At 30.4% G+C, this 25,857-nt stretch overlaps 2 protein-coding genes and 1 non-coding gene across 4 annotated transcripts in view; 2 read left to right on the top strand and 1 right to left on the bottom strand.

The window, feature by feature from the left end:
- Positions 1–25,857, bottom strand: part of LOC117166834 (flotillin-2) — a 342,246-nt gene that overhangs the window by 256,352 nt on the left and 60,037 nt on the right. The gene's annotated exons all lie outside the window — the stretch shown is intronic.
- The window catches only part of LOC117166829 (glucose dehydrogenase [FAD, quinone]), a 20,704-nt gene continuing 10,519 nt past the window's right edge, over positions 15,673–25,857 (top strand). For both annotated transcript variants that reach the window (XM_033351162.1, XM_033351161.1), the window contains exon 1: positions 15,673–16,246. The gene's annotated coding sequence lies outside the window, so the exon portion shown is untranslated. The remainder of the gene's footprint in view (positions 16,247–25,857) is intronic.
- Trnaa-ugc lies at positions 25,046–25,117 on the top strand. Its single transcript has one exon. It is a non-coding gene; the product is annotated as a tRNA-Ala (tRNA).

Here is a 25,857-nt window from a genome sequence, read left to right as displayed (position 1 = left end):
TTTTCTTCCCTTGACCAATCCCCTTTTCCTACACTTTTTAGATTTGCTCCCCTTTTGCTCATATTTCTATTGCTTGTTTGTCCCTCTAATGTCACTATTAAGGGGAAGTGATCCGAATCAATATATTCTCCTACCTCTAGTTTCTTAACCCTCTCTTACCTCATCATCCACTATAACATAATCAATTACCGTTCCCCTTTCACTTCCTAAGCGTGTATATTCTCCTTTTTCATCCCCTTCTATATTCCCGTTTAAGATATACCATCCCAACTCCTCCACGCTCTTCAACAACTTTTTTCCCTCCCCATTTACCACCATATCTTTGGATTTTCTTCCTTTCTCTCTCTTCTCTTCATCCCCTTTCTCCTCTGTCTCCTGTTCTCGCATTGAAATCCCTACCTATTATCTTCCTAGTCACTTCTTTATTTTCTTCAATCATTTCTTTAATCTCCTCTACTTTTTCCTGCATATCACCGTTCACATAAATCCCCACTACCTTTCACTTCTCTCCTCCCAACATAGCCACTTCTACTATTACTCCTTCTTTTTGTTCATTCCTGTCTTTCTTATCTTTCCCTGTTATACAGTCATTCCTTACTCCCATCACCATTCCTCCCATTGCTCTGCCCTTTTTATTCTTCCTCTTTGCACTTTGCACTTGACATTTGCAACCTCTTGGTAACCTTCCCCTTACTCTTTCCCATCCCTTCTCATCTAGCCACGTCTCCATCATTATGACTACATCCCATTGTGTCACATTTCTCATAAACTCCTTATCCTTTCTCTCCAATTCTGCTATATTCCAGTCAATTTTCCATTCTTCCCTACTTTCGTTCCTCATCTTTTTTTCCTTCTTACTATTTCTTATTTTCCTATCTCCCGTTCCTTCCTCTTCTAGTTTCCCTGCACCTCATTTCTTACTATCTGTTCCCTTTCTTCATCCCAATCCCACCATACTCTATCTATCTGAATTCTCCCATACTTAACCCATGTTCTCTTCCCATTTTTTCTTTTCTCTTCCGCAATTTTCCTTAATTTAAACTGCATCTTCCTTCTACCCATGTGAAATCACCCTTTATTCTCTCTGGACTACCATATGATAACCTCTTCTTTGTCATCACCTCCCTCTTATGTTCCCATTTCTTTAGTTTCACCAGTACCATTATCTCCCCTCTTCTCACTTCCCTTCCTACATTTCGCATTTCCTCTATCTCTACCTTATCATAAATCCTTTTTAGTACTTCGTCCACCCCTTCCTTCAGCTCTTGCCTCTCTAATATTACACCCTTTATCACTATGTTTAATTTTCTTTCTTCCCTCTCTTTTCTTTCTATTATTTGTTCTACTTTTCTCAGCCTTTCTATCTCCTTATTCTCACTCTCGCCCCCACCGCAATCCCCGTTCGAGCTTTCAAGTTTCTTCATCCTACCTCTTATCTCCTCTACCTTTGTATTATTAACTTCTTCCTGATTCTCTAGTTTTTCCTCCAATGACTCCATCCTCTTTTCTAACTTTTCCCTGATTTCTTCCCATTTTTTTATTTCTTTCTTAACATCAGCCATTTCCCGCCTAATTTCCTTCTTTAATTCCTCTCCCCTTTTCTCCTTTTTTTCTTCATAAATCCCTATTACCTTTATCATCACTTCTCGAATTTCCTTTAGTCTTTCTTCTTTCATCGACACTTCATTTTCATCTCAGCTACCGTCAGCACCCTTACTGTTATCACTTTTCCCTACCAAACTTTGCTTTTCCGGCGGCGATCTAAACATCTTTTGATATTTCACGTTTGCCCCGAAATCTTTCTTCTCTTCACTGCTTTCCCTCTCCCCGCTCTTCCTTTTGATAAATGATTCTATTGACCCTACGTTTTTTGCTCTTAATCTTTCCTTTTCAATAATTCTATTTCGCTGCCTGATACCTGTCTCGCCTTTCTTTGTCGCTAACCAACCCTGCTACTACCAATCCGTCAACACAGTCTTACCAGCCTGTCACAAATCTCCAAACAAACTTCTACACAAATCTGTCTCAATCCTCCAAAATATCTACCTCCCCTTTGCAATCTCACAATCCTTCAATTAGATCTCTCACCTCCACACCCTTCTACACACTTCCAGAATTCACTCACCTCAAATTTCACCACAATATCAGACAAACCCAGCATCAAAAATTCCCACTACTTTACACTTTCATGCCGGAAACGGAAGTCCAAAATCTTAATAAGTTGCTACCGCATTTTATATCAGCAATGAAATTTTATAACAAATTCCATGCTTCACAGGAATAATACGTAATTTTAATGTTTATATCGAATGCGAATGATAACTAAAACATTAATTTAGAACTAATAAGGCACCAATGTTACACTAACTTTAAATTTCAACAAAATAAGGGAATTTTCAAACAAATAATTTCATTTTTAACTAAAAAAGATCAAGTTTCAATAAAACCGATCAAATTTTAAACAAAAATAGAATAATTCAGTTTTTAGTATACAAAAGTTAATATTCAATTAAAAAAATGAAATTTTCTACAGGTTATTTAAAATTTTAACCAAAACAGGCGAATTTGACACCAAATATTAAAATTTTTAACAAAAAAGATGAATTTTCAATCACAAGATTAATTTTCTATTAAAAAAATCTTTTTTAACATTTTTTATAGTAAATTATGCAAGACGTTTTTTCCGATTTAAGACCAAAAAAATCAAATTTGGGCATCTATGTTAAGAATAATAAAAAACAGATTAATTTTTTAACCATAACATTAATTCCCCACCAAAAAGATGAATTTTCTAATGAAAAAATTAATTTTTAATTAAAAATATAAATATATAAAACCAGAAATAGGATAATTCCTTTTTAGTTAAAAGAATTAATATTTAACAAGAAACAATTAGATTTCAACAAATTAATTGAAATTTTACTAAAATAGATGCATTTGATGATACATAGTTGAACTTTCAAGCACACACATGTATTTTAAACCAAGAACCCAAAAATGTCAATTTTTAATTCCAAATTTAGGTGTTCCTCCTAAAGTGGGATAGTTAAATTTTCAGTTAGAGAATTTAATTCTTAACAAAAAACGGAATGCGCAACTTAATCGTTTTGTTCTTATTCATTTTCAAACAAATGGTTGAATTTTCAACTACAAAAGATCAATGTTTGACTTCAAATATCAATTCTCTACCAAAAATGGTATAATTCAACTTTAGCTTACATACATTAATTTTTGACTAACTATAAAGGAACTTTCAACAAAACAGTTAAATTCGCAATCAAAAATATGAATTTTCAAGGAAGAAGTTTTATATTTCTAACAAAAATCACCAATTGTTAACAAAATAAATAAATTTTCAAACAAATAATTCCATTTTTAACTTTAAAAAATCAAGGTTCAATAAAAATGTCAAATTTAAAACAAAAAAGAATAATGCAGTTTTTAGTTTAGAAAAGTTAATATTCAATAAAAAAAAAACTAAATTTTCTACAGATTATTTCAAATTTTAACTAAAACAGATGAAATTGACACCAAATAGTAGAAGTTAAAAAAAAATTAATTTTCAAATCACAAAGATTAATTTTCTATAAAAGAAATTTAAAAAAATAAATAACAGAATTTTCTAGACATTCTTAATGTAAGCTGTTGGCTTTAGAGTCAGGTGAATTGAAACTAATTAAGTTGTTTCAAACGTTTCGGCACACAATGGTGGCCTTCATCAGTGAGTTTTATTAAATCTGTGAAAAGTACACAAAATCTTGTAGGTACGCTGTTTTACAATTGGAAGCATTATTTTTTTATTAATATCTTAGTTGTGAACTAATAAAAAATGAAAATTACTTATTTTTAAATTTAAATTTCGTTTAATTTTATTAAGAACTATTGATAAATCTTGCAGTAATCTTAAAACATTATTTTATTCTAAAGTAGTACAATTGATGAGAAAACAATACCAATGTAGTCGAAAAAATGTTGTCATCAATTTTTTATTTAATTAAACAATTTTCAATCGCAAAAGTTGTTTACAAATTATTTTTTCAGTGACATATAGGTAATTATATTAAATTTTTTTTATTATTTTACTCCTTTTTTGTTATTTTTTAAATAAATTGTCTGTACGAAAATTATTATTATAAATTGTAAGAGATTTTATACAGATTTAAATTGTTTTTAACTAAATTAATTTCCAATCAAAGAACAATATTATAAAAAGTATTTAGAATAAGATAGAATTCACTTAAAATCAAGCAGCTTCTATACATTATTTATCAGAATCGTTAGCGATCAAATTTTTTTATAGTAAATTATGCAAGACGTTTTTTTCCTATACAAGACAACAAAAAATCGAATTTGGACATCAATGTTAAAAATAATAAAAAACAGATTCATTTTTACCCATAAAATTAAGTCTCTACAAAAAACTATCAGTTTTCAACCAACAATAATATAATTAATATTTTCCTTAAAGCCATTAACTTTCAACAAACAAAAAAAAATCAAGAAAATAGTTGAATCGTCAATAAATAAGATAAGATTTTAACAAAGAAAATTAATTTTCCACCAAAAAGACGAATTTTCAACTAAAAAAATTAATTTTCAATTATAAAAATAATTTTTCATCCTAAAATTGTACATTTAAATTTTTAATAAAATAGCTGAATCCTCAATCAAAAAGATAAAATTTTAAATAAATAGTGGAGTTGTTAACTAAAAAAGATAAATTTTTAATTAAAAATATAAATATATAGAACGAGAAATAAGATTATTACTATTTAGTTAAAAGAATTAATATTTAACAACAAACAAATAAATTTTCAACAAATTAGTTGAAATTTATCAAAATAGATGAATTTGATAATACACAGTTGAACTTTCAAACAAACGGATACATATTCAATCAAGAACATCAATTTTATATAGAAAAGACGATGTTTGAAACAAATAATTGAGTTTTTAACACAAAAATATCAATTTTTAATTTGAAATTTCAATGTTTCACCGAAAGTGGGATTGTTAGAGTTTCAGTCAATGAATTTAATTTTTAACAAAAAAAAGGAATGTGCAACTTAATAGTCTTGTTCTTAATCACCAAGATAAATTTTCAACCAAGAAGACTAATTTCCTACGAAAAACCTGAATTTTTATAGAAATATGTACTTTTTCAAACAAAAGGTTGAATTTTCAACTAAAGAAGATCAATTTTTACTTTCAAATATCAATTCTCTAGCACAAATGGTATAATCCAATTTTATCTTACATAAATTAATTTTTAACTAACTATGAAGGAATTAAAAAAAAAATTGAACCCTCAAAGAAAAAGATGAATTTTCAACCTCGAAGATTAATTTCCTACTTGAAAAAGACGGTTTAAAAATATACATTTTTAACAAAAAAGGATCCATTTTTTTAATATCATTTTTCTATCAAAAATGGTATAATCGAATTTCTTCTTAAATAAATTAATTTTTCGCAGAGGAAGGAATTTTTAACAAAATAATAGAATCCTCCAAAAAAAGATGAAATTTCAATTAGGAAGTTTATTTTTCTACCACGAATGACGAATTTTCAACAAAATTCTGAATTTCCAAATACTGTATGAAAACAGATGAATTTGTTTCCAAATAGATCAATCATTAACGAAAAAAGATCGACTTTAAACCAAAAGGATTAATTTTTTACCAAAACAGAAAAATAAAAAAAATGTATTATTAAGTAAAAAAGGTCAATTTTCAATTTAAAATATCAATTTTCAACAAAAATAGTAGAATCGAAATTTCTTTTAAAGAAATTGGTTTTTGACAATCTGAAAAGGAATTTTTTAAAATAACTGAATCCTTAATGAAAAATATTAATTTCAACCAAGAATATTACTTTTCTACCAAAAATCACGAGTTTTCTACAAAATCTAGAAAGTTTCAAACAAATATATGATTTTTATCTAAAAAATATCATTTTTCAACCAAATGTAATATAAGTAAATTTTACCATTATAGAAATTAATTTTTAAAAATATATATAGAAATTTGAAAAAAAAATAGTTGAATTTTCAATCAAAAAGGTTCGTCTTAAACAGAAACAGATGAAGCTTCAATTATGAACTTAATATTCAACGAAAAATAGGATGGTTCAGTTTTTAGTTAAAGAAATTATTTCCAATTTAAATAAGTGTAATTAAAAGAAGATATCTGAGTTCTCTAGAAAAACAGATTGTAATTAAAAATATCAATAATTTTTTTTCCAAAAATAGAAACTTAAATTTTCACTTCAATAAATTAATTTTGAAAGAATAAGAATTGTCCGAAAAATTGTTGAATCCTCAATCAGCAAGATGAATTTTCAAACAAGAAGATTAACTTTCTACTAAAAAAGACGAATTTCTAACAAAATCTATAAATTTTTAAACAATTAGTTAGATTTTTAACGAAAAAAGATCACACTTCAATTTTAAAATTTAATTTTCTACTAAAAATGTCATAGTTGAATTTTCTGTTAAAAAAATTAATTTTCGACAACAACAAAAAAACAGTGTTATGAAAATTATTTCGAAGGAGATCGAATTCATTATGTTGTTTTTGGATTAAATTTTTAGAGAACTTTTTTTCGTTGTAAGATAAATTCTATGTTCAAAAGATTAATTTTTAACCAATAAGATTAATGTTTTACAAAAAAGACGAAATTTCAACCAATTACTTGATTTTTAAACTGTAAGGGAACAGTTTTTTGAAATTTTTGTTTGAAAATATTCAACAATTTAGTTGAATTTTTTTCTGTCTTGACTGAAAATTGTTTGCCTTCGACTACTTGGTTAAATGTTAAACTAATTGAGTGAAAATGGATATTTTTTGTGCTAAACATTCATAATTTTAGTTGAAAATTTATCTACTTATTTCAAAGTTTAACTATTTTGTTAAAATGTTAGGTGTTTGGATGAAAATGTAACTATTTGGTTGAAAATTCGTTAATTTCTTTAAACTGAAAATTAAACTTTTTCATTTTCAGTGTAAACGATTTTGTTAAAAATTTGGGTTTTTAATGAAAGATTTGCATTTACAACAGAATAGTTTAACTTTTATCCAAATACTTAAATTTACAACCTACAAATATAAATTTTAAACTGAATGGCGAAATTTTCAATAAAAAAAAATTAATCTTTAATAAAAAAGAGTTGCATTAAAAAAAAAAAATAATTCCAAACGAAAACGTAGTGATGAACATGAAGAATTGTCAGTTAGGAAATCAAAAAATGTGTCCGAATCCTTAAACTTTTAAGTCAAAAGATTATTTTTCTGTAAAACATTTATAACACCTTTCCCCTCCATCTACCTCCATAAACCACATTTTTCACAACACCTTCACCCCACATGATGAGTTTCCAAGTATTTATTGGTTTAAAGTATTATTTTTAATAAATAATTCCACTAATTTTAATGTAATTTGAAATATAATAATTATTAGTTCAATTTTAAAGAAAGATTTTAAAGGGGAGACTTGACCAAGATTTTTAGGAAGAGTTTACCAAGTGGCAACAAACTTATTATTCAACGTGAGTTACAAAATTGTAATGAATTCTATTCATCAATATTATGTGTAGATTAATTTTCAATAAAAAAAGCTCATTTGGAATAAAATAGTTCAATTTAATTTTCTACCAAAAAATACAAAATTTGTTAAAATCCTATTATAAAATTATTACTTACAGTTTCAGGCACAGAACTCATCCCTTGGAGCCTTCTATTATTTTATAATAATATTGTGCAACATTAATTAAATATGTATAACATAGAAAAGATAGGCTTTTGGTTTATTCTTTTTCATAAAAAGACAAATAGGCGCGCGCAAGACTACTAGTGGTATATCTAAATCACTTAACAAATTTTGTGCTATTAAAAGCTCTTTATGTACTAAGAGGTCTGAAGAATTATCAAGTAATTTGCTTGACGTCTTCAAAACAATCAGTGCTCCAATGATTTTACAATGAGACCAGTATAATGAAAAGAATTGAACGTTGGTTTCAAATTCATTCGGACTGAATCTGGTGTGTATGCACGGCTTGAAAATGATTGAAAATACTTTTTGAATGAGCCTCGGATTTATTTAGATTTAATACCGAATTACAAAAGATACAAATGCAATTTCCGATTCATTCCGAGGGGTGGGGGGGGGGCAAATAATTTAAAAGAATTGACAAATTTATTCGAATTGAAGTTGTGTTGACGCACGTATTGAGGAAGATATTGAAAAACTCCCAGGTTACCCACAGATTCATTCCGATTGTATTTGGAATAGACGTATGATTAAAAAGGATTGCGAATGATTGAAATTACATCGCATTGGTTCGCATCAATTTGGTTTGTTTCAGATACAGATTCCAGAAACCGCAATGATTAGAAATAGTTTCGATTGGTACGGAATGGATGCCTATCCGAAACTTTCACTAAAGTAAGCTGAGCTAAAATGAGGGGACGGAAAAAGATGCACATAACGCGGAAATTTTGATATTCTTGAGATAACCCGGAATTTATAAAAGATAAAATTTGAAAATATCCCGTAGATATCCCACAGATATCCCAACAATATTCCTAGGATAACTAGAGATATAAATAGGCTATCGCGGGATATTCAGTTACTATGAGGGGTTATATTGACGATTACGAAAAGATTGATTTATATGCACAAACAAAGGATAGACTGGGTTCGCGGAGCGCGCGTCTAGACTCTAAGAGTTTAATTTTGTATAATAACTACCACCCCAATAAGAATGCGTGACTAACCTCCAAAAGTTTCTATTTACGAAAGAACTGAATCAGTATTTTTTTCTTTAAATTTCAAATATAAATACGTGCCATTAATAAGCCATAGGGCACTTCAAATTCCCATTTGATTAACATGGGGAAGTTTTGGATTTTCGAAAATTTGAACTCATGCTCCAGAGTTTCATCGGAACGTGCCAAGTTTTTAGTTTTTTAGGGAGGGAAGAGGAGTATCTACGAAATAATACCATACGAATAACTTTTATTGGTAACCCCGCCCCTCCCCAGCTCCATAAATATGACCCAAAAATGAAAAAACTACATTTTTACATAATATTGTTATTTTTTAGCAATTTATGTCGTATTTTTCATACAAATAATTACTAATGAACAATTTGAATATTTTCCATGATTTTTTAAACAATGTTTAATTGTTTAAATAAATTTTACTTATTTAAACAATGATTTATTCTCAAAAAATACAAAAAATAATCTATGTTCTGATTGAAATGTAACAGTTTGGTCATTGTTGGAGTAAAATTTATTTTAAAAACATTATGTATTTTTATAAACTATTAATTATTGTTTATTTGCAAAATTTCTAAAAATCGAGCAAGATACGTCCAATTTTTCAAATTTGTGAGCCTATGCTACTTTCTATTGACTAATTACATAATTTGGATACAATTCTTCTAATTTTTAAGAAATCTCTGTTTGTTTAAACAATTTTTATTTGCTCAAGCAGTTTCTTTATAACTTAAAAAAAATGAAATAAAATAGAATATATACAACGTTTTTTCTCAATGTACAATGTATAGAAGAAATCGATTAACCTTTTTCTAATTATTTAAACGAATAGGATTTGTTTAAACAATGCTTCTTCATAAAAATATTTTAAAAATCGTATTTCCTGAATTAAAGATAAAATTGAATGATTTTGAGGAGTACTAAATTATGTTACTTTCAGTATGTCAGCTTGGTATTCATAAAAGACTTTCAAATGCTATTGTAAAATATAATCTAAACCCATTTTATATGCAGTCTAATTACAACGCTGATAAAAAATTATTTTTCGCTCGATTTTTTGGTCAATGAAAATGTTTTCTTTCTGATATATGGAAACAGTTTACTGTATTTTTTTACTATTTTTGGTCAGTTTTTGATCCTCATTTCTCGTTATTAAGCAGTTAAAGTCCGATATTAATTTAACACCTCTTTCAATAGTATCATTCACTACAGCTAAATGTTTGATAATTGTTAAGCCTAGCAGTTAATCTTGGTTCTTCATCAATTCTGAAGCGTTTTCGCGAGGAGAAAATGTCGAGATTCAAAATCGCGAAAAAATTACATAAATTCACCGTGATGAAGTGTTGAAATTTCCTTGTCCAATAATTGTTTCATGTTCTTCAATCGATTCCAGAAGTTTAATATTTTCGTCCGTTTACACTTTTTTCGTAAATTTCAAAATTTGCTTGTCTTGTGCGTATTATTATTCAAATGATTATAAACTAATTGCACTGAATGTAAAAAGTTAACTGCGGTAAAGATTGTTACAAGATTAAGAATACAATCATAAATAGACTTTTATGATTTATATTTTTATGACGTTTATCATTTATTTAATAGTGCACCAAAAAAGATGTAAGCCATCCATACTCAATTTAAAGGAAATAAACAAAAACAATAATTAATTGTATAAACAATAACATAAAGCTTTTAATAGAATTTACTACTACTGGAAACCATTCAACATTATGTATAATTGAAAATATACGATTTGAAAATATTTTTGGAAAAATAATTATTTAAACCAATTATATTTGCTTAAACAATTAAAAAATTGTTAATATGTTTTTACTATACACTGTACAGTCAGAAAAATAATTTTATGTATTCTATTTTATTTCATTTTTTTTTAAGTAATCAACAACAACACTGGTTGAGCAAATAAAAATGGTTTAAATAAATAGACGTTCGTTAAAAATTAGAAGAAATGTATCAAAATGATATAATTATTCAACGGAATAAATGGAAAATAAAGAAGATCATTTCGGGTTGGTTATTCTTTTTTATGTTTGCTCAAATGCCCACTGCAGCGTGAATGATTAAAATTACGAGAATATTTATCAATATTTTCCAAATACCTGTTTAATACCAAATACCCTAAACACTCTTTATTTTTGGTAAGCAAAAAAACAAAGATTTTTTGACGTGGCATGGAGAATTATAGCAGCACTCCCTATTCTTTTATATGCTTTCTTTCTGAAGTCTAAATGTAAGAAAAATCCAAGGAATTTGACCCTAGGTAGATGCGCGCACTTTCGACACTTGTACATTAGAATCGTAAAACCGATGTCATGACTGGGATTTATAGTAGACTCTGAAATCAAAATGCAATGTCACATCTAATAAATTTTTAGCCTGTGGTCTACTCTAATAGCATGCAAATTTCGTTGTGTATAACTTGAATTTTTAAGTGTAGGATTCATTATAAAAGCAGTGTGACAGAAAAATTACACTTTCTGTGGAAACACCCATATCTGAAGCATTCTCTGGAGGCGGGCCACCGTCAAACAAAATGTCTTCGACTTTCATGGTATACACGTATGTTTTAGTATATATCGGCCCAAGATACTATGCAAAATGATTTGTCGATGTAGTGTGCAATTGCCACCCACGCGCAGGTAGACTATTTACTTTAAAAAAGTATCCGGTTTGCTTAAAAATAGGTAGCTTAGGTTAGATTAATTTTATTTTTAATTTAAAACGTAGGTTTTTATTGCAAATTACACAGGCCTAAAAAAAATTATCTGAACTGTATACGAGACTAGTGTATTCTTAAGTATGTTCACCCACTTAATCCGAATCCGATCTCAGAATTGGGATTTAATGGTAAATTTTTCCTCTTGTCTAGGAAAAATAAAAAAATCTAGGGAATTCTGGAATCTGCGAAGGGGGTAATTGTAAACAAACAGAATACCGGTTCTTTGTTGATTAGAAATGCAATTTTATGTATTTTGAGCCGCTTTATGTTTATTTTATGTCTTACGATTTATGTTTATATTTCCCCTAGCCTAAGGAACTAGAAGAAAATTGAAAAAAAAACTTAGGGTTTCACGCAGACTATGTTCGCGTACACTAAGTTTGATTACATTTTGTGAATAAATATAAATTCTTCGTGTTTCTCGGGTCGCTTAGTACAAGTGTGCCTAAGAACGTTTCTACAGAGTTTTTGCTTTCCTCCAGTCTAGGGAAAAACTGGAAAATTAAAATGAAGCTTAAGGTTTTACGCAGAGTACATATACGTCCACAAAAAACGACGAATAAATAAAAAATCTTTTCGTATTTCGAGTTGGAAGGCTGGAAACTGACATAGACTCACTATTTAGTGCCACAATTTTTCCCATACGTATCAAGCAGATATTTATGCCAAACATTTACCATCTTTTCAGATGTTAGACGTAAAAATATTTGCATGTTTAACTGAAACACATTCATATGTGAAAAACGTCTGAGCACATGCGCATCGCGCATTGAAATTTCACGACTATATTTGACAACTATATATTTTCAATATTAAAGTTATGGAATGTTGCAATTTTTGAACATTTCCAAAGAATGAAAATTAGATATCCTTAAATATAATTGGATAACGACTTATTTCTGTCTAAGGATGGGAACAATGATCTTAAGTTTCAGATTTATTGAGACACTTGACAAAATGTCTATAAATTTAAAATAAAATTTTAGTTTAAGTAACTTAAAGTCGATAAAATTTTAAATTCAGATTACAGATCACTCGCTCTCCGATTACTTACCCCCGTTTTTATTTTGAATAAATAATATTAAACATATCCTCGACTTGACTGAATGTATTATCTGATCGAAATTCCATACCGTTTATCTGTTTTTCGTTTGTGTAAGAACATTAAAGTTTAATTTGAAATTCACAAATAAAATATCAAATAATTCCTTAAATGGCCATAAATAAGTAAACTCCTCAAATATTTACATGCGTTATTTGAAAACCATACATGTAATATATCGGATATTAGAGAGTAACATCTCCCTTTTTAAGATCTACAGATGTTAAATTTGAACATCTAGATTGTGGTCCGCTAATATAGCGATGGAATTTAAGTTGTGATCAAAAGAAGAACGCGACGGCCGCAAGTCAGCATTAGCCTAAAAACTTAAAGTCCGCACACTTTACTGAATCAAGTGTGCCAAAGTGCACCTTCTTTTGTTTGCAAAGTAAGGTCTATAATGCGGAGATTCAGGCAGTCATGGCAGGGAGTACGGCGATCGAGATGCATTTTCGTATTGAGAGGACTGAATTTAAAAAAGTAAATGCGAGTTCCGCCCGCATCTGATGAAATTCATCTCCGTTGCTACAGACTTTCTGCTATTACACACTTAATATGAAATTTTTGATCAGTCATGCGGCTTTTACGTTCATTTTCGACCTTAAATTACTATCCGCCAAGACAGTCTGACTTTACGTTTACCTCAATATCATAAATTACGTTACCTAATGAATTTAAGGCAATCCTAAAAATGAGTCAAATTAAATTTTAAGGATTTCTTTTTACTGTGAACATATCTTGCGTAAAACCGTAAGTTTTTCTTAATTTCTACTATTTCCCGCAGGCTAGGGGAAATATGACACCCGGCAGATTGATTTTGGGGTAAAATTTAAATGTAGCTACTCAATATACATAAAGGTTCGTATCACCATGCCATCGTACAAATATTGAATTAGCTGGTCCCTGAATAATCTTGATTTTAAGTTTTTCTCCTAGGCTAGGGAAAAAATCTGACGCCTAGGGGAATTTCTGAGGTCAGATTTGGTTTCAGCGGCACAAAATACATAAAAGTGCATTTATTAGCTGCAAAGTACAGACATTCTGTTTTTTTACAATTATTACCTCCGCAAATTCCAGAATTCCCTAGATTTTTTACTTTTCCCCTAGCCAAGGCGAAATTTCTACTGTTAAGTCCCAATTCCGAGATCGGATTCGGATTCAGCGGCTCAAAATACATAAGGATACAGTAGTCTCGTACACAGTTCAGACAACTTTTTTTTGTGGCCCTGTGTTATTGTTCAAGCTTTCTAATGAAAACCACAGAATTTAATCAACAATCTTTGTCCGATCCCATAATTACCTTTAGGGATAAGAAGTAAAGAAAATATAAAGATTTTTGAGATTCCGTTTTAGCCAAATTTTTTTATTATACTTTTATTATGAAAATTTAATTTCTTTTTTATGAAAGGTAGGGAAATTTACTGCAAACCCCAACATTCGAAGTTAGAAATAAAATTTATCTAACTGGTGCTATCTATTTTTTTGTGAGCCGGACATACATTTCAAATAAAATAGTCTACATGTGCGTGAGTAGCAATCGCACACCAACTCGGCAAATCCATTTGCACGCAGTATCCTGGGTCGATAGATACTACAATATCCGTAAATGCCATGAAAATTGAATGAACTTTTTTTCAGGATTGCCCTCTCTCCAGAGAATGCTTAATTTGTAAAAACCAGAGATATACATCGAGAATAAATTGTATTAAATTGAATTGAATTAATTAAAATAAAAAAAAATAAATTTCTAGATGTAAATATGTGATAAAACTAAAGGCATAAAGTAGGTCGAGGTCAAGAGAAACGCGAGAGACTGTTGAATTAGAACAAAAATGGGATGTAGCCGGGCGAAAACAGTTAAACTTAAATTCACATGTGCTGCTTTTAACCTGAAATATGAAAAAATTCCTCTTTGTTAACTTGACAAGATAAATCTGAAGGAAATATTTGAGAGATTGTGACTTTTACTTTCTATATCTAGTGAATGTATTTGCCAAACTAATGACCGAATATATATTTTTCAATAATGAACAGCGAATATTAGAACTAAAGTCACCTTGTAGGTAAAAAATACTTTTCTACATAATTATAAGGATTTACGATTTAAGTCTTTTCTCATAGTAATTTCAAAATTCTGTAAAAGCACACTGTAAAAACTTCTCTCTCAATTTGAATCAGCTAAAATGCTCAATTTCAATTAGTGGCTCAATTCTAGCTATGAATCAGTAGTTTTTACTGATAAGTTAATAATTGATACTGACGCATTAGTAAAAAAGAACTGTTTCATAGCTAGAACTGAGCTACTTATTGAAATTAGTAAAATCTTAACTGATTCAAATTTAGAAAGTGGAGATCTCTTTTCATGGTATCACTATTTTGTGTCCTGTGTTTGAATATAATAACTTTATGCTGTTATTTTTAATGTGAAACAAATGAATGCGGATTCCCACCAGTGATATCATTTTAGTACCAATCGAGACTGTTTCTTTTTTGTCTTATTGTAATACCTGAAACTAGCCCTGAAATAATACTTTGTTTATACAGTGCACGATGTAAAGACGTTTGTTAAAAAAAAATATTCCTTATCATTTTTAAAGGTGAAAAAGAATTTCGCGAACACTGGCGTTATGATTTCGACAAATATTGGCGCGAGATTTAAATTGCAAAGTTCTCTACTTACTTTTTAAGTGCCATGAACACAATACTTAAGAAATAAATATAGGCAACTAGAATTGTCTATTCTCTATTTCAGTATGCAATATGATAAAATGGATTTCAAAATTTTGAAAAGATTCTATGCGTGGGACATCCAACGTGTTAAAAGGCACGTAGACGCTCAGATGTCCCGGAAACATATTCTCGCTAAAATGGTAAATGGTTACATGTAATCGGTGCAGAGGGAACGGCCGGGACCACGTTCGGTGACCATGGTTACCGCATTGGTAGGTGTGCAGAGGTAACTGGCAGGAAGAAAATAGACTTTCACTGCCGAAGCTCAACGGAGGCTTTGACTTCAAGAAAGACGAGAAGAAACAGAGTTGGCCTGGGAGACAGACGTTAGGATATCCGCACATTACCGTACCGCTCTTTCGATCGACCTGACCTATCAATTTGAGCCTGATTAGATCTTACTGGCCCATCACGACATCTATTTATCACTCGAACCCATCCGGATCATGTGCTACCGGCACAACCTCCATCCATCATTTTTAATAAAGAAAATCTATCGAGAAAAACGATTTCCAAATCGGACTCGTGTTCATTTTAACTATAATTTGCTAAATTGCACCCAAATTGTGACTAAGTTTCCGTTAATTTTGTATGTAAATTAAAGTTGAAGTTCGTCTTCATCATGAGTTGCTAAATTTCATTAATTTTATTTCAAATTCAGTGACTGGTGCTATGTATCCCGTTATTTAAAAGTGATCAATATTTTAATTCTCCGTTTGTTAGTGAGTGACGCATTCGCGAACCTCACTAAAATTACCTCAAAAAGGAAAGTGAACATCAACCACTGAGGATTCCGTCAAGGACGCCAATTTACGGAAGTTGGTCAAGATCCTAAGTCTAAGTAACCGACGAAGGAAGCACTCAACCAACTGTTTTTACATCGATGACACCTTGAAGCAGGTATCTGTCCTAAAAAAACTATTCTCCATTTATATTTTCCTTTGTACTATCGTTGTTTCTACTTGAAACGTGTAAATTATTGCTATCGAAAACATTGTATTTAAACCAAAGAATCGAAACGAACAAATTAATTTGTTCACCATTTCACTCGGAATAGAGAGATCCGATGAAGCAATGCAAAAACATCCACAATTGATTCCATTCAATTGAAAACAGAAGCAGACGTATAATCGAAACAAATTGGCATTACGAGAAGTTTAGAAAGTAATATTTTCCGTAAAGTTGCATCTAAAAAAAAACCGTACAATTTAAAAATCAGCCCAATCAATCACTTCTTAATGCTCCTGAACAATTTATTAATCGCTTGTTTACTAGCTAGTGTCATTCAAGCAAACCAAACAATGTCTACTTATACTGAATAACTAAAGGCAAATCCGTGACTGGACGCTACTTGAGATGAAAAGAGAATGAAGAACAAAACAGGTTGTAATATTTCTCAAAATACACTTATTTGCATACTCGTGAGAGTCCGTCAAGCCACACACAGGGTTACAAATTTCTCTTAGAGTTTGAAAAGGTAGAATTGATAGTTCTTATAGTTCTTTTTGTAGTTTTAGCCCATACAAGATTTACTTTTTTCCGTGAAACATTTGATCAAAGTTTAATTTATGACTGATTTATTTTTTTAAATAAAGCTGTTTACTATCATGATTTATAATTATATTTTCAAAATCAAACACTTGTAGGAAGAAAACATGAGGATTCAAGTTACATTGTTATTCTACACGCTCTCGTAATAATTTGCGTAATACATGCACTAACTACTACCTCCATGTGACACAAATTATATAGTAATTTCTCTACACAGATCTGACAAAACAAAGATCATTAAGTAATTTTAGTACCTATAAAAAATCGTGCACCGTTGCATGCGTGCCACGTGTTTTTGATCTTTGTCTATTTTTACCACAATCGCTGTATATTTTGCCAACATAAACCGGTCGAAAATGCAACACCATCTTTTCACTTAAAGTATTTAAGATGGTACGACAGCTTCGGGTTACGTTGTGATCGAAATTTCGCTCACAGCCCATCCTATCCAGCACTTTCGTTTTCTTCCTTGCAAGGTCGTTCGATCGCATCGTACGTGCGCCATCAATTCTCGTTAGATAATGAGTCGAAAGTACAATGAAAATACATGCAAATTTTAATCGGAAATATCCGTTTCCGGAGCAATTGTTTGAATTGAATGAATGTTGTTAGTGTTTGAAGGAATCCATTAATACTGACAATCTACAAATTGACGCAAATAAGCGAAATAGATAAAAGAGATATCAGACAATGAATTATAAATCAATCATACTGCAGTTTTCGTAAAAATAGTATACTTTGTTTAATACTAACTTTAGAATGTCACGACTGAACCTGAATTGAATATTCATTACCTTCTTTTCATGGCCATCCAGGTTGAATCAAAGTTTCGCCAAAATATTTTAACATAGAGAAGTTTCTCACCTGAAACCAAAATAATTGAAAAACGTTAATGCTGTCCTTTTTTTAATTATTCAGGTACATAGTTAATAGATGTGTGCAGTGGTTTGTTCGAACATTCGAACAATCCATTGCACACGCCTAATAGTAGTTAGCGTATAGATATGATTAATTTTTAAATTATTTAAGTATCTATTAAACAAACATTAATACAATTTTCCACATTTTTTGCAAGTAAAATTAATGAGAACTGTTCTTAAATGGAATCGATGAATTTCCACAAAGGCAACAAAAACAGTTTTCTCTTAAACTTGCACTTCACTATTCCCATAAAGTAAAGACAAGGTGCGTCACGAATAGTAGAAACGTGCAATTAGCAAGTGTCTGCAATAGAAAAACTAGATTCCGTCCGATCCTCTCCAAAGTAATGAGGAAGTCGCGGAAATGGATAAAAAGCTTCCGCATTGCCTTTCGTGCGTGTTACATGAATTATTATGCACTTGCGCAGTGTGTCCGCACCAATGGTCAGACAGAAACACTTTTCTTCGACAGATTGCCCCGAAGAAAGTTTGTTTCAACTATCGTTAAGAATGAAAATACAGTTGCCAGCGAGCAAAATGTAGCTTTCTGCACTCACAGAAAACGTTGTCTTAAAACAAAAGCATCGCCCTCTTGTCTGTTTTGTTTTGAAGCATGCAAAAATCTCTTTTACACAAACCTTATCATTTAGCTGCAAGATTTGGTGAAGTTTGTCGCAAATGTAAAATGTTTGCTGCAAAAAGATTCTTTTTTATGCAAATGATATTCCACTTAACCTTAAATTTAAGAGGAAATTCAATTTACATCAAGAAACATCCTTCTGTCACAAGAGGACATATTTTACTGAAAGTGAATTCCCTAAGGTTTTCAGGAAAGACAAAGGAAATTCAAATTCTAGAAAATGTGTTAGTTCTTAGTCTCGTAAAAACTAGTAATTTAGACTTTACCTCTCAATCTTATAATAATAAAAAAATCGATATTGCATTTCATGGATTGAGTATGCAGCAATTATAATAATTTGCGATTAATTGACGTTATAAACTTAAAGGAGAAAGGCTTTCCACTTTCTGCTGAGTGCCGAACTCGAAAAGATTATAAAATATCCTGCTCCCACGACAATTCGTATTACTAACCTCCAGTCAGGAAACTGGTTTTTATAATTAATCGGGTCTTACATTCAAAATAATACGATTTCTTCGAATAAATCGCTTCCAAGATTCAATTGCAAACACAGCTTCTTTATTGATGTAATATACACATATTGTTTTCTATAAGGGTGAAACCTTAGATTTCAGTTAACCACACAGGCGGTTGAATTAGCAGAAATATTTTGTCTATTATATTTAAACTTTTATCATTCAATCAGTTTTTTTTATTACAACATTTTATTATCATCAGCCTTAATTATATTAATTTGAAGTCAACAATTTCTTAAGGTATATTATGCATAATGAATCGTAACAAAAATAAAGAGAAAATTCGTTTTGCACGCAAGTCGCTTATAGAAAATAATACATATATTTCCATCTATGCACGCGCTAAACAAACCGATGCAACATCATATTCTTGTGGTTTATACATTATCTTGTGAATTTTTATTGATTGACGAGTAAATATGTAAATCAATCGGATTATCAGTCGGATATCGCGCTTCACATTTGGATAATTATTATTTTCTCTCTGAATGCTTGAATGAAACTTCAGCATAAACATCTCTTTTACATGCCAGTTTTTCTATGCACATTCATATTCTGAATTTCATAAGTAATTAAGTATAGTTCATAGTTGAATTGTTCTGTTGTTATTATCTCGTTCTGTTTATACTGAAAATAGAATTTTTTTGTTCATAGCATTTTTGATGGATAAAAAAAACTCCCACACGGAGAAAAATGGATGTTTAAATGTAGATATTCAAAGGGTAAGATTGTACCACCTATCATGCAGATATGCATACCAAACATCTACTATCTTTTTGAGATGTTAGGGGTAAAAATATTTGTATGTTAAACTGAAACACATTCCGATGTTAAAATCGCCCTAGCGCATGCTCATTGCGCATTAAAATCTCTTAACTAAATTTGTCGCTTCTATATTTTCAATATTACAATTGCAGAATATTACAATTTTGTAACATTTCAAAAGAATAAGAATTACTGCCATCCTTAATTAAAATTGGATAACGGCTTCTGTCTGTATAAACAAGGGAAGTATGATCTTAAATTGCAGGTTATATCATTATATTGACATGAACACATCTGACAAAATGCTTATAAATTTAAAATCAAATTTGAGTTCTAATAACCTAAAATAGATAGAATCTTAACTGCACATTACATATCATTCGTTTTTCGCTTGCTTATCGCGTTTTTATTTTTTATTTTGCATTGAAAATATTACACATAACCTCAACTTGACTGCATGTATCATCTGATCGACATTTTACACCCTTTATAGGTTTTTCGTGCATGCAAGAACATTAAAGTTTAATTTTAAATACACAAATAAGTTATCAATTAATTCCCTGAATTACTAGAAGTAAGTAAACTCCTAAAATATTTACAGCCCTTATTTGACATAACCATAACTGTAATATCTCCGATATTTCAGTTAAACATTTTGGATGTTCCATAGTAACATATTACTTTTTAATATTTACAGATGTTAACTTCAAACATCTAGATTGTTGTGTTATAGTTAAACATAAAATATGTTAACCCTGAAAAGCTGGATGTTACGTTTGAACATCCATTTTTCTCCGTGCACAAATCTTCTTTTATACTTTTTTACGTATCTCGCGTCTTTTGGCGTAATATTCGACTTTTCGATTATTGCATATCTATTTTGATAAATAAAGAGAACGACTATTACTGTCGAAAAATGGTTAAAAGAAATTTGGTATGTATTTGTAAAAGCTAAAACACATCAAAACAATTTTCCCCGTTTTCGCGTCGATTGGCTCAAAATTTTAATTTCCGACTTTTTCATAGTGTTTTCTATAAATAAAACTAAAATGATAAGTCCTATAAAAAATTCTTAAAATAGATTTTGTAGGACTATTTAGTTGCTGCAATTCCATCTTGAAACTTTTTTCCGTATCCCTCGTCGTTTGGCCAAAAATGTTAATTTTCGATTTTTTTCATATTATTTTCGATAAATAAAATAAAAATAATAAGACTTATCAAAAATGTGCGAGGGAAAAATTCTAAGTCTTTTGAAAAGCTAAAATTCGCAAGTTAAACTTTTTTATGTGTCTGTCGTCGTTTGGCTTCAAATTAGAATTTTTGACTTATTCGTAGTATTTTCTATTTATAAAATCAAAAAGACGAGTCCCATCAAGAAAAGCTCGATTTGATGCGTTTATTTTTTTAGAGGTATCGTGTCTACTGAACTAAGAACAGTCAGACAGACATACATACATACATGCATTCATACAAACATACATACAGAAGACAGAAGCCATCGCCAAAACTTGAATTTCGGCAACAGGGTGTCGCAAAACATGGATATCCGTGGAAAAATTGAGGTGTGAAGCTTCGAACGATTCTAATACTTTCTCAATCATAAATAATGAAAAGGTCAAAAATTAATTTTTTATTGGAACAGCATCACACTTCTCAAATGTATTTTCTGTTTCGTAAAATGTATAAAGATTTTATTTCTGTAAATTGAGGAACCATTATAGTTACAAACTTCAGGCAACCAAGATAAATAAATGTTCAAACTATCTTGAGATGGAAGAGCGCATGTAGGTAGTCAAACTTTGGAAACAGAATTTAAAATATATTATAAAAACTTAGAAAACGATTTGAGTTAATCAACAAAATTATGTTTGGTTCAACCATTGAATATGTCATACAAGGTAGTACGAAACTAAAATTCAGGAAAGGTATATTCCTTTATTTGAGGTGACGAAAGCCTTAAAGGTTATTTCAGGTTGCCTTGAACTTACTTTCAGCACTGAATATTGAAATTTAGGAGGATACTTTACTTTATTCCAGTAGAAAAATGCTGATTTCTCATATAAGAAAAGTTAGTGCTTTATTCAAGATAGTTTGTACACTTAAATTCAGGTACTTCCTTAATTCAAGTCAAATCTGAAATTAAGTCGAATATAACTTTAAGTATTTATTTTTACTATGTAAAACCATAAACTTGATATTTCAGAAAAATAAAACTTGTGCTAAATTGTGCTGGACTTGTGCTCAATTGTGCCGTAAACTGTATTTCGAAAAATTTAAAACTACGGGCACAATTTTTGAAAAAAGTTTTTTTTTGTACCATCGCAATTTATTACTAACGCTAAACGGAAGGGTGTGCTATGCGGCTTGAAATATTACAATTTGGTGCATTTAAGTGAAGGTCCAAAAACCGATCAGTTAAAAAAATTATTATTTCGTAAAACCCAAACTTGTGCTGAATTTTGACCGACAAATTTGTCATATTACAAAACCCAAAATATCAAACTAAAAAAATATAGAGGATCCAGAAATAATCAAATTTAGAAAAACCAAAAAACTCACCCTCACACTCAGAATGAATATATAATTAGTGCAGCTATAAATCCCAGATTTCTTACGTAAAGAAAGGGTTTTTATAAAACGTCACTTTCACAAATCAAAATAAAAAATTTCCACATTAGTTAAGGATGAGTTTTTTTGGTTCCTTAATACCGAATCACTTTTCATAATTTAAACAAAAAACTTAATGAGTCACCTTTTTTCCGAATTAGAATTTTTTTCGTATGCTAATTGTGTAATAATTATACTTTTTAATTGAATTATATCTCTTATAATAGAATTTTAATAGGTCACCTGTGAAGCTTATATTATGACTTATTATTATGCTGTAAAAAAGGGATAATAAAAGTTAATATGACCATCTTAATATATGAAGCCACTTTCATACGAGACATGTGAAAACTCTACGGGCGCATAAATTATATTGACATTGAGGAAATTAAAAATAAAATTTCTCCAGCTAAATTAAACTGTACGATAAAAACTTTCTTCTTTATTGAATATGGATTATATACAAAACACACATGTTTGAATCGGAAATTCAAACGAATATTTGTTCTACTTAAAATAAATAAATAGTATGGGGGAGGGGGTGCATTTGTGGTCATAAGAATGATTTACCGCCGTTCTACTGGGAGCCGGTGTTATTTCTTTTTGACATGATTGTCGAGTTTTATTTGACGAACACTCGACCCACGATTTGAAAAGCTAAGCATAAATGAAGTGCGAAAAAAATAAAGGGGGTAAGCGCAATTTTTTTCGAAAATTTGTTTTTTTTTCATTTTTTAATAGTCAAGTACAGGCCCTCACTGCAGCGTACTTACGACTAATTTAATATTATTCTTGCTAAATTTGAACAATCTTTGAATGCATTCCACATTTTTTCACTGTTTACATGTCACATTAAACTGAAAATAGCCGAATAAACAAAAGAAAAGTTGACCCGCTCGGAGGTCGATAACTATCAATCGTTACCGCTATTAGGCATTTTCACTTCATCGTCAACTAATTTTACTTTAATGAATTGCAGACAAATTATTTCTTCTGTTTTACGGTCACGGCAAAATAAAAACAAATTAGAGCTATCAATTCAACTCCATTTATTTTTAGAACAAAAATTAAAACGCAGTGATGCCGAAACGTCGTCGAAGTTTTAATTTTTATACTAAAAATAAATGGAGTTGAATTGATAGCTCTAATTTGTTTTTATTTTGCCGTGACCGTAAGACAGAAGAAAGAATTTTTCTACAATTCATTATTGCATTGTCGGTCGAAGAATGGTTTGATTTGGTGTTTTCAAATATTTACATCATAATTTTACTTTGTTGAATGCTGAGGGGAAAACAATGTACCAAATGCACAGGACAAAACTTTATTTTATGAAATTTATTATTTATTTATTTAAATTAAATATAATTTTATATATTAATTAGTTCTTAACAAATAAAAACTATGTTTAAAATACACTTATATTGAAAAAAAGATAGTTTTTACGAAGATATCAGCAAAATAAGGCAAAAATTGACCGAAGCCCATGCATTTGGTCCATCGTTTTCTCCTCAGCAATCAACGAAGTGAAGTTAGCTGGTGATTGAAGTGAAAATACCTCATTTTTCCATCGTTCGTGATAATGGACAATTCAAATACGATTCATCACTGTTACAAGCGACGACGCGTTTTTACGGTTTTTAATCATGAATGAGCAATTTTAATCTTACGTAAGATAATCATTGACTGCCCCCTTCCCTTAGTAAGATTTAGTAAGGAATCCCCTGACCCCCTAACTCCTTAAACGTCTTACGTAAATTACGGAAAACCCCTTACGAAATTCGCAAATGACTACTTTTAGGCTAACAGATAAGCAATGCGATGCACCAAACATGTTGATGTGGTCAGGGCACGCGCCAAGTCGTCAAGCCGATCCATTACTACTAATTGCCCGTTTGTGATCGATTGAGAAATGTATAACGTAACCGTGACTTTCATGAGGAAATTTATGGCGCGAAACACTTTCTCCTTTCCCTGTTATGAGATCACCATCTCGTCCTTCCACTTCATAGTTTCGTTCATAGTAACAAGAGCATGGTGTTTGTATATGATTCAATATATAGGAATACACTGCCAAATGCTTATAAAATACATGTGCTTGTATACATTCTGCAATGAGGCTACTCATTATAACCATATACTATGTACTTACGTCTTACTATTAAAACAGATTCGCTCAGTTGTTCTTAGGCGTGGGAAACCATTTTGTGGTTTTATCACAATTCCTCATCTCAAGCATACATTGATAACACATAAAAGATAATTTACAGACGATTTCCTCCTTGAAATTTCACATATCGACACCCACAGTCACGATACCAATCTAATGTTACTTAAGATAATCCTATACAGTGACATCTGAGGGAAAACATTCTAAAAATAATTAGACAAAAAAATTTCAAAAGGGACTTTAAAATTCAATTCAACTTTGATTTATTGTTAAGTATTATTATTCTTTTCTTGTTCTTGAACAATGTTTATTCTTCGAATATTGAATAATAATGTATGTGTATAAAAATATTTGTTTAACGTTCAATTCATAATCACCGATTAAAAAATGTCAATGTTTATTCAATCCTTAAGCAGAATTTTTAGAGGCAGATAAAAAAGTATGTCGCGTGTCGCTCGTGGTAAACTGAAGGCTGAATGAAGGTCAACTTTTAATGCAATGTGGCCGTTTGAAAAAACGAAGTCAGTCAATCACGGGGATGTAGCTCAGTGGTAGAGCGTTCGCTTTGCATGTGAAAGGCCCCGGGTTCGATCCCCGGCATCTCCAATCTTTTTTATTTTAGAAACAGAAAACTTTTTTATCAAAAATAATTATAGTTTTTTACTTGATCTTAAAAATTCTGATGTATTTCAAGCTTGTTTACTCCTCCATACCCCTTGTCACACTCAGTCACGGATTGACGAGTCCCCCATCTATAATATTACATCACGTTCTTTCGACCCCCCCTCTTTCTCATTTTTTAAAATAATTATAAAAAAATGTTCGGAATCTTCTCAAATATGGGAATCAAATGTCACGTGAACATAATCAAAAATATAAACCTGATTATTAACACTTTTATTCTTCTCAAAGAACATATCAAACAGCTATGCGATATGTCGACTTAATACTTTTCAGTTTGCGAATTAAAAACAAGAAAACCCTCCGTAACATCACGCGCAGAATGACCCCCCCTCCAACATATATGTCACGATTTGTCACGCTTGACAATACCCCCCCCCCCTGGCCCTTGGTACGCGACATCATAAGTGAACACTCCCATATAGTCTCTTTCTACAAAATAATTATAAAATAAGACAAACGTATTTTTCGAAGGAATTGTTGAAAAATGCTTTGAAAAGTGTTTTAAAATGCAATTAATAAAAGTGCTCTTTTCCAATACGCTAAAAATCCTCGGTTTAATTTAATTAAAATTGTTTCTTTTTACTTGGATTTTAATTAAACACTCTTTCACATAGTCCCGATCCAACATTTTCAATCTATCACTTAAAAACTTTACAGAGATT

The sequence above is a fragment of the Belonocnema kinseyi genome, chromosome 2 (assembly GCF_010883055.1).
Source record: "Belonocnema kinseyi isolate 2016_QV_RU_SX_M_011 chromosome 2, B_treatae_v1, whole genome shotgun sequence".
Lineage (NCBI taxonomy): Eukaryota > Metazoa > Arthropoda > Insecta > Hymenoptera > Cynipidae > Belonocnema > Belonocnema kinseyi.
The sequence above is the reverse complement of the archived record's forward strand: the minus strand, read 5'-3'. Positions and strand labels throughout refer to the sequence as shown.